The following is an 11,818-nucleotide window of genomic DNA, read 5'->3' on the forward strand; positions in this document are numbered from 1 at the left end:
CAGAACAGATAAAAGAATAACCATTGATAAATAGAGAAGAAGAGAAGAAGCAAAGACATATAATTTTACAAAAAGTTTGTAAAAGTAACGGTCAATTTTTAAAAATTTAATAAATTGTTATATTTAAAGGGTAAAATCGATATTTTGAAAAGTGGACACAAAAAGAGGAATCCTCTTATATATTATTATAAATATCACTCAACAAAAATCCTTGAATAATTATTAATTTTAATAACAAAAAATAATTACTTATTATATTGATTAATTTAGATATAAATTTATAAATAAAAAATTATTATTAATTAAAATAATTTCAAAAAAATTAATTGATCTGTAAATCGATAACTAAATTGATTATTAACATTAACTACAAAGATTTTGATTATCAAAAGAACTAATCTAAATATATTTATATCATTAAAATAGGTCATTATTTCTAAATTTGCTTGCGATGTATAAATCCTAGTAAGTTTAATGTCCAAATATAATATTTAAACTTAACTATTATAAATTAAAGAGAAAAACGCAATTGAAAAAATAACGTTATCAATTGACAATCAAATTTATATTGTAAGAATGAATTAATTGAAAGTACATTTCCAAGAAAGTTAAAATTTAGAAAAATAAAATTGTGAAATAAACGGAGAATGAATTATTTTAAATTGTGTACAGTCTTTCACAAAAGATATTTTTATTCTTTATTTAATTTAATTTTTAAACTCAAATAAATTAGTCCTTACCTATTTAGTGAAGATAGGTGTTTTATGGAATCAAATCAAAGCTAACCAAACTATATTAAAACCAAAATATGGTGGGCCTAACTCTATCTTAGTCAGGGATGAAAACAAGTTGGATTGGACGCGAATAGTGTCTATCCACAATCTGAATAGGTACCTAATTAAAAATATTTGTGGATATTTTAAAATTTGCAAGTACCCGTGAATATTCGTAAATATTTTAAAAAAATATTTTATAAATTTTTAAAATTAAATTTAAATAAAATTAAAAATATAAATTTAATTTAATTTAATCTAATCAAAAATATAATTTTAATTTTAATTTTAATTAAATTTGACTTAATAAAACATAAATTTTATTTTTTGTGGATAACAGGTATCTGCAAGTACAAATAGTATGATACTCGCAGTTGACCCACTTATAAACGGATATTAAAATACTCGTTATCCGCTACCTACGGATAACAAATACCTACGAGTATCAACAATTTGTCATGAATTTTATCCGCAGATATTTACGAACACAAGTATTTTTGTCATCCCTAAATTTAGTCCTATAAATTCATTAAAATTATGTTCACTTGTAAAGATCTATTGTTTCTTAAGATGGAAAAGGACAGATGAACTTTGTTAATTTTTATTGATTTTGGCATGGATGTGAAGGTGCTAATTTGGGGGAAGGGAGGAGGATTGTAACCTTGCATATATGCTAATATTAGAGGGAATGAACTGAGATTTTACATGTTTAGCCCTGTTGGTGAAGACTCTCATATGCTTTGCATAGATGGTAGTGTCATTTGCATCTATTCATTGTTGACATTAGAGGTGATATGTGAAGCAAACTTGGGTAAAAATGTCAAAATATATTTTAACCCGTAAGTCAACCCGACTCATCACGAATTTGAACCAAGTTGGATTCAAAAAAATTTATTTTTTTTAAAATTGGGTTGAACTAAATCATGTTCACTTAATTCACGAGTTAAACGGATTCAAGTCGGGTTGAAGCTGAATTGACTCACAACTCACCAATAACAACCCTATTAATTTATTTTACTATTTTAATTTTTTTTTATTATAATTATTTACTACTTTTAATTATCTAAGTTCAACAATTTGATATTTTTAAACATTAAAATATTATTAAATAATATTTGAATAGTTTGAATGTTTAATTTATTTGTTTTCCAAATCATATACATTGATAATTTAATTTTTAACTATTATATTTATAATAATATATCGAGAATTAGGTGAATACTCTGATTCCACTATTATAAAAAGTAAATTGAGTCAATTTACTCTCATTGTAATACAATAAGTATATAAAATAAATTGCAAAAAAAAAACATTCATAAATGAATCAACCTACCGAAAATTCTTTTTTGACTCAATGCCAACCCATATGAGTTGGATTGACTCACTTTAACACCTCTAAACTTGTGTTGTATAATAATAATAATAATAATAATAAATAAATAAATAAATAGGGTATAATTGTAATCTTATAGCTTAGTCTATTAAAATATTCTTTTATCTATTTCATTTTTCATAAATTTTATTTCTAAATCTCTTTACTTTCACCCATAAATCCCTTAGAATAAATAATAAAAATCCATTTAAATCCCGTCGATCACTCTCGTTGAAATCCATCTATGAAATTAAACGGCTTCAAATATTTAATGAGACTGGAAGTTAGTGGCTTATTGACCAATAATAGTTGTTAAAGTTACTTCAAACACACTTCTCGTGCCTTTAAATTGAGATTCATTTTTCCTCAAAACGCAACAAGATTCATACAAAATCTAAGCCTAGAGTGTAGAGATTTAGAGTAGTTTTGCAGAAAACATGATGAAAAGTGACAGAGTTGCAATTTTGATGATGATTATGTTAGGTTTTGAGGTAATTCTAAGTATTGAGGCAAAAAAACTCCCTTGTCCTGCGGAATGCGCTCTAGAATGTTTTGCTTCAGAAGACCCTTACCCTGTTTGTTTTGCTAAATGTCTTGAAAAATGTAATAATAGTACAGGCTCTACCGGCTCTACCGGTGCCAATAATTGTATTTCAAAGTGTGGCGTCAACAAGACTATCACCGCTACTATTGGTACTTATTTTTTAAATCAAATTCACATTATTTTTTTTAATGTTTTTATTCTTTATAATTCTACTAATAATCTTTTTTATCTCATTTATAATGGTTTTTATGTATCAGATGCTCGTGGTTACGTGACTGACGTGGTTGATTCTTGCTTGCGAGAGTGTTCCGACTTGAAAAAGTAATTAATTGCTTAGTTGTAACAACATTCCAGAGCACAATTGGACATGTTACTTTTACATGTTTGTAATATAATTATGGAAAAATAAATTTTATATTAGTTTGTGCTCCAATTCCTGATGATTTTGAAATATTAACGAGAAAATTTGATTATGTGATCACCTTGTCTTATGATTCATTCTCTGTCCAATTTGCGTTTCCACTCTATTAGTTACTTTGAAAATAGAGGTTCGATTTAAATAAATCAAAGCATTTTGAATGATGCTTAATGTTGTATAATTATTCTTAAATCAATTGATTTAGTTAATTTAAATGAGATTCTTAGAAAAAGCATACCTGTATATCGTTGGTATGGATCCAAGTTTAATGTCCAGAAATAATATTTAAAATTTAAGTCTTATAAATTAAAAAAATAACGCAATTGAGAAAATAAGTTCATTGTCAATTAACAATCAAATTTTAGATCATAACATAGTAATAAATTAACTGAAAAATATTTTAGACCAACACGATCAATAAAATATAAATCTATAGAACAAAAGTAACTTATAGGAGTCAGAATTCTCCCGTGAATTTTTTGTGTCGTTTTTGTATTGTCCTTTCAAAAGACACTTATTTCAATATATTAAAAATTAATATATATTAAAATATTAAAATCACTGTATTTATAACAGTATATAAAGAGGATTTTCTCTTTTGTGTCTACATTTCTAAATACCAATTTTACCTTTTAAAATATAATTATTTATTAAATTTTTGAAAATTGACCATTACTTTTACAAATTTTTTTATAAAATCGTCTATTTTTGCTCTTTTTTTTTCTCTATTTATCAACGCTATTCTCTCATCTTTTTTTATATATTTCACTCTATTTTTAATAAATATAATTTTATTTATATATTAACTTAATAACATTACATTATCATCACCTACTACTATAATATCATGTATATTTAAAAAATACATACACAGTATATTTAAAAAAATGCATACACACAAGCACAACAACGTCTGTTTGTATGCTAATTTTAAAAATAAAATAAATAGATAATACAAAAAGTTCAAAGAAAATCTAAATTCAATTCTTATTAGAGAAAAAAATAATATGATAATGTCATGTGAAATCTACTTGCACAATAATAAATAATCCTATTAGTTGTTTAAAGAGAAATGTATCGGTTTGTTGAATTTTTAAAGTAACGATCAGAGGAAAACTTGTTGAATATTTCTCATTATATTTGTTAAACTTAACAAATATAATATTATTTCATAAATATATTTAATAAAATTATTAATGTGAAATTTATATTATGTTTAATAAATAAAATAAATAACACTCTTTAATGCTAACATAAATACAAGCTCAAAGAATTAATTATATATTTATATATAGTAAATGTTCATTAATTGCTTATTAAATTCATGTATTAAAGTACATTCAATTATTGTTATTGTAATTCTGTTTTATGCATATACTCCATTGTTTCGTTTATAAAAGTTACTTGTCTTTTTCTTTACAACCCAAATTAACAAATGTCACACTCCTAATTCATTTATCACATGATTAATAACTTGATTACAACCGCTATAATATTATCAAATTGTATAAATAATAAAGTAAAAATTTCAAATATCATTTTTTTTAATAAACTCGTACTTGCTCAAAGAAAATTATAATTATTTACTGATTAAAGCTAAAAAATTTATAATAATGAAAAAATTAAATTTTTAACAAGATAAATGTAAAATTCTAGAATATAAATAATTTGATAAAATTAACTATGTAATAGAGACTTCAACGCATAGATATGATGATAATGTCATGCGAAATTTACTAGCACAATGATAAATAATCGTAATTGTTTAAAGAGAAATGTATCAACTGTTGAAATTTTAAAGTAACGATTACTGTATTTTTAAATGCACACAATTAATTATTTGACGAAAAATGTATCCATTGTTTGAATGATTAAAGTAATGAATAGGTTTTTTTCATATAAAATGTATATATATACAAAAAGAAAAAATGTTATCTTAATTATAATATTGTGATTTCTTTTAACAACCTGATTCATATTTTAAATACTTTCTTAATAATGTTACAATGATATATACCATAGGAATAGGTAACTTTAAACGGTTAGAGCAAAATTCATTGAATATTTCTCATTGTATTTGTTAATCTTAATGAATATAATATTATTTCATAAGTATATTTAATAAAATTATTAATGTGAAATTATATTAAGTTTAATAAATAAAACAAACAAAACTCTTAAAGGCTAACATAAATACTAGCTCAAAGCATTAATTAGATTATATTATATTATATATATATATATATATATATATATATATATATTAAATGCTCATTGATTTCACGTATTAAAGTACACTAAATTCTTGTAATTGTATTTTTGTTTTATGCATAAAGTACATATTTCATTTATAATAATTAGTTACCTTTTTTTTTTCTAACAACCCATGTTAACATATTCGGGTATGGTACATGCAGTAGCTTCCCCGTAATCTATTCACGAAATAAATATGCATTCCGTATGTTTTCATATCTGTGTGGATACATTTTTCTTTTAATATCCATGATACCCGCGAGTATTTATAAAAAAAAAATTAACAATATATTTTAATCGTAAATTCAAATAAAATACAGTACATAACATTCATAAATTTCAAACAAAATCCAAATAACCAAGTCATATAGTGTTAAATGACAATTTATATAAAAATGATTTTTTTTAAAATAAATTGATAAAAAATAACTCATTCAAAATCAATGTATTAATATTTTAATCATGTTTTTTATTTTTTTTTAATTTAAATTAGAGTATAACAAGTACACGTATCCACGGGTACGAATACTATGATAATCGTACCAACTTTGTTAACATGCGGGGTATAAAAATACCCGTACCCATTATTTGTGAGTATCTATTTACAATATTAATTTCCTACCCGTTGTGAATTTTATTTGCGGATACTAGTGGATACGAATTTTCTTGACATCCCCCTAATTACAATGCTAATTTATTCATCTCATAAGTAATGACCGTTAGTGACTAATATGATATTAGTAAGGGTATCAAATTGAAAGTAATAAAGTGTAGCATTTTCTAAGAAACTCACATTTATTCAAAGAAATTATGATTATTTACATATTAAGATTAAGAACTTTAAAATAATGAAAATATTAAATTTTTAATATCATAAATATAAAATTCTAGAAAACAAATAAATTGATGAAATTAACTATGTGGTAAAGACACCGTCAAGGTTGGATTTCATATTCCAAATCAATGTAAAAACACTAAATAATATACTCTCAATTTTTACTCTAGCAATTACGCCACAAGCTAACAAGTCCTAATTCCTTAGAGACAAGTCTAAATCCTACTAATAAAATTTAGGGTTAAATATGTTTTTGGTCCCTCAAGTTTTATTGAATTTTGGAATTAGTCCTTATTCAAAACTTTATACCAATTTAGTCCTTCATCTTTAGAAATGCGTGGATGTAGTCCTTCTTACCAAATTTTGTTAAGTTTATTTGACATTTTAAACACATTTTATAGTAATATTTGAGTTAACATTAAAGCGAAAATGTGTCAAACAATATAAACAATTCAAATACTATAATGAAATGCACTTGAAACGTTAGATAAACTTAACAAAATTTGGTTAAAAAGACTAAATTCACGTATTTTTAAAGATGAAGAATTAAATTGATCAAAATTTTTGAAGAGAGACTAATTCCAAATTTCACTGCAACTTGGGGGACCAAAAACATATTTAACCCTGAAAATTATAAACCCTTGGATATTTTTATCAAAATTTTGCGTTAATTTCAAATGTGTAAATTGACTAATTGATAAAATTCTGTCTAGAGACAAAATCTATTAATTTTTCTATTTTAATGAAGGTTCTAAATTATTTATCAATAATCATATATATATATATATATATATAAATATGCAATCAATAATCATACAATTAAGAACAAACAAAACACAAGAGTAATGAAAAATAAGTATATTGAATAATAGAAATCACAAAGAAGAAAGATGCATTACTATTGGAAAAATGTATCATCAATTGAGAATATTATCATCTTTATCCCAAGAATCACCTTATGAACACAAGAATATAACGTGGAAACTCCTAATATGGAGAAAAAAAAAACAATAACTGTATAGAATAATCACTATGTGTAAATTTGTACAACACACAAGAAACAATCTCAACCCTTTGACCCCAAGTACACCCATACCCTTTAGAGCAAGAATTTAACTACACCTCAAAAGACCCTAACTACAAGAGTATAAGAAAAGTCAAACATTAGCTCAAACTCAAAGTGTCTTTGACTTGGTGCAAAAATCATCATGGACTTAGAGTCTATTATATAGTTACTAACACCTACTCCCTAACTTATTCTAGCGATGTGAGACTTTTCAAAACGTATTATTTTCATCAGCCCAACAATTACATCCAACCCCAATGAATAAGAGAGTTCATAACTCCTAAACATTCTGAGCACTTGAGAATGGACTGACGATGAACATAATGGTGATGATGAGTAACTTGAGCCTTCAGAATGTGTCTTTATTGTCTATCCCATAGGGTTAGTTCCATATTCCCCAAAATATTTGTTTTTTTTTTTAAATTTTGTGACACCTTCTATTCAAAGATTTTTGTAATGCACCATTCGTTGGGTGAATGAGTCAATTTAGAGACCAATTATAATTTTTTATTTATAATAATAACTATTTTAGTGACGAATAATTTTTTATTTTATCGAATAAGTTAATGCGCTTGTTTAACAAATCAAGTATTTTATATAAATCTATCAAATATGATATATTTTCCACTATATTTCTCTATACCTAAAATAATTAAGTATTCATGAAAAAATAGACGAAATTTATTAATTTTAGAAATGAAGAAACTTAATCGACTCATAATAACTTAACTTTTCTGAAAATGAACATGAGGAAAGTGGAATAGTCTGTGACAATGATTTATGTGCTCTAGCTAGCCTTTTTGATCATAGGATTTTTCATATTTATTGGATGTGTGACCTTAGGTTGGTAAGACAAGGGGATCACGTTTATTTATGGCATGAAGCTTTCTGGAAAAAGGTTGATGTGTGAAGCCATTGTTGTGTTTTGATTAATCTGTCCATGCGATTGATTAATTAATAAGTCACATAAAAAAGAAATTGGGTTCCAAGGTGTAAGCTACATTTTACTTTAATTATCCAACTGGTCTTGGGTGCTAAAAGGCTTTTTTTTCCATATTCATCTGATTCTTCTATGCATCCATGCCTTCATTTTCTTCCATTATTTATTCGAAAATGATTTTTAAATAATTTTTTTTGACAAAGTTTTTACAATATTCACGTCTCAGCACTCAACTGAATAAATATATATTTTTTAAATAATTTACCATGGCTTGAAAAGAGAAGATAAAAGGTTTAGTTCTTAAAAGATAAAAGTTTGTCAATTTATGGTAACAATTTGTTAAGAATCCAAGTGTGAGTCTAAGTCCCATATTGAATAGAAATGAGAAAATAGAGTACTGTATAAGAATAAAAGATCCATAAATCTATTACCTTAGAGTGTGTTCTTATGTGGGTGATGATTTGAGGGAAAGGGAGAAGATTGATTTGGATTGATTAGAAGGTGATATTTATGTTGTTCTTTTTTATGGATTTGGGAGTGATAGTTGAGTGGATTTGAGAGTAATTTTTGTGAAAGTTTGTGAAAGATTTGATTGATGTGATTAAAAAAAATTAAATTTAATAGATGAAAATGTAGAATAACTAAATTGTCCTTGATGTTAAAAGTAATATAAAATGATATTTAGATGGGTTATTATTATTTTTGAAAACATTTTTTATGATGAATAAAATTATTAAAAATAATTTTTAATTGAAATAAATAAAAATAAAAATATATTTGATGTAAAAATTAAAATTTTTAATTTTTAATATTAAAGCTAAAAAAAGTGTAAAGAAAATCAAAAGTTCCTACAACACATAATCAAAAGTTTTAAAAGAAAGAATAGGTTCCAAAATGAAGAGAACCAGTTCCATTTATTGTATGAAAACAGATCTGGTTCCAAAACACTTTGGATTTGATTCTGTTTTTTGCTCCATACACCAATGACATAAAAAATTCAATATTTTAATTTTAAACACTAAAAATGAAAAAAAAAAACTATTGGAATCGGTTCCAACCACAACAAAACCGATTTCATCTCCTTTCAACCCACAGAATCTGTTCCAGAAAACAAATCTGATTCTCCAAAAACATTATGTACATGGTGGCGGGAGCATTTCATGCATGATCATATGAATATAAAGTAAGGTTATTTGTGTAAAATAATCCTTTCCACTCTCAAATCTCTTCGATCCAGCGGGATCCCCTGATGGCATTAATCTCCCAATTTCGCGCTTTGCATCGCTTCCAAATTGGTTAATAAGAACACGTCTTACATCAGAAATCAACGTCTGATAATCTCTTTAAACAGTAAATGAATGTAAAAGAACACGATCTTAAGGTTTTGGATTGAGAGTGGTGTCAATTCTTTATGTAGTTAAACTCAGATCTCATTAGTGTTGTATCTCCCCAGTAAAACTTCTTCTTATAAACCTAACACAATTGAATTTGGAATGATCCTATAACTTTTATTATGTATGTGACTGTATGTTTTCTTGCAGAGATGCCAGACCACATGTAAGAACCATATATATATATATATATATGCATGCTTCTAATATTCTAAGCATAGGACATAGTGGAAACTTGATTTGTCTAACGTGAAAATTTTAAGGGTTAGTGTTCAGATTATAACACTGTAGAAAGGACCCGTCGTCAGAAATTTATGGCTTCCTCTAATTCACATTTCACGATAAAGTGCTGCTATCACCGAAGACTGGTTAAAGGGTTAAATTCTTGCGGTTTCAAGCTGTGTTACATGGTCTTTATGGTATATTATGCAGGTTTTTACCTTAATTCAGTCAAAACTGGCTTGTATATAAAATGACAAACGTAGCTACTGGTTTGGTTTCTACTTTCTATTATTATTGTTACTCTTGTTTGTGACTAGATCAAAAGCCACTGCAGCTTCACTTGTTGAACAATATTTGATGAGAAAGGTGGTTGCCATATTGTTCAGAGCATTTGTGATCATTTTCATGCCAACCTTCACACTCTGTCTCAATGCAGTTTTACTAGGTAAATGTGAGATGGTTTCATTTGCAGAGAGTGTTAATTAGTGCAGTTTTATGAGACAAATGTAAATGATTTTAGCGATCAAATTATATTTTTATTTAAAAAAAATTATTTATTCTCATTATTTTTTTCTACTCAAATTAAATCTCATTTATTTAGAAAAAGATAAAATTATAAATTTCAAAATTAACACTCAATATTTTAAGAAAATCAACAATTTCTAAATAATTAATTTCTTTATCATAGAGTAGACTCCTAATGTTTCTTTTCTCTCACAGAGTTTCAAAACTTAAAATAGCGCTACTTATACAAAGAAAAGTTCAGTGAACAATTAGATCATAATTTTATGTTCTTTAACGGATAAATATGTGCATAAAACGTAGAAACACAACATACAAAAGGAAAATAAGTTGCTTTTAAAGAAAAGGTAAAAAATCAAATTATTTAAAAGAATAGATTATTCGGTCTAAAATGTTCCTTAGCTCCTTAATTATGTCTAGGTGCAATTTAATTTTAAAAGTCAAAAGTTATAGTCAATAGTTATAGTCAACAGTTAGGATATAATTTTTTTTACTTAATAGTGTAATAGTCCAAGTATCACGATTCAATTGTCACCCGGTCCACTTGGCCCTTGTCATGGAACAATTGATGCTACCTACAACAATCTTCTCCTCGTTAATAACTTCCGCCACAGAACAATTGTATAACCCACACCAATCTCTCCTTTAATGATTACCCACCGGGAATCGAACTCATAACGAGACTCTAATACAAATTGTTAGAATTAAATATATAAATACTCCAAAAGAATAAATGAAAAGATGAAAGTGAAAGTGTTCTCTATATTCAAATACAAGAAATATACGATTATATAAAGCCACTGCACCAAAACAAATAACTGTACAAATCACATTTATATGTCTAGATGTGATTCCTAATATCACGGAACGTGTGATTTATTCCTCCTAATTAATAGGAGTATCAAGCAACAAAATAACAAAAAGAAAATCAAAAATAAATCAGCAACCTAACAGATGCATTTTCAGTTTACCAACATTTTTGTCTGAGGAAAGAAGTGAGTGAAGATAATCTTTTTCCTCAAATGGGTTTTCACTCGAGCAACAAAACCATCGCTCAAGAAAAAAAAAATGAGTGGAATAATTCTCTCCTTTTGTTCAAGTGACAAATTGACCACTCAAGAAAAAATTAAAGTGAGATTCTCGACTTGGTTTTCGTGCAAATGAAAGTATTCTCAAGCAATATTATTATTTGTGCTTTTTAATATTAAATGATGAAAATCAGCTATATAATGAAAGAAATAGAAAGAACTATATTTATTGATACATTTTTGCCTTGCTTTGATTATATTGTAAATAAGCATGTAATATATAATTTCGTACATAATCATTTATCATTATAGGAAAAACCCAGAGGGAAATTGTGACCCTCTTCTGATGGATCTTCGCTCGAGGCATAAATTTGTTCAAGAGAAAAAAAAATCAGAGCAAGAGTCTCAACTTGATTTTGCCTCAAACCAGAATATTATAATTAAAAAAACGATA

The sequence above is a fragment of the Vigna unguiculata genome, chromosome 11 (genome assembly GCF_037176805.1).
Source record: "Vigna unguiculata cultivar grain cowpea cultivar isolate G323 ecotype 2 chromosome 11, ASM3717680v1, whole genome shotgun sequence".
Lineage (NCBI taxonomy): Eukaryota > Viridiplantae > Streptophyta > Magnoliopsida > Fabales > Fabaceae > Vigna > Vigna unguiculata.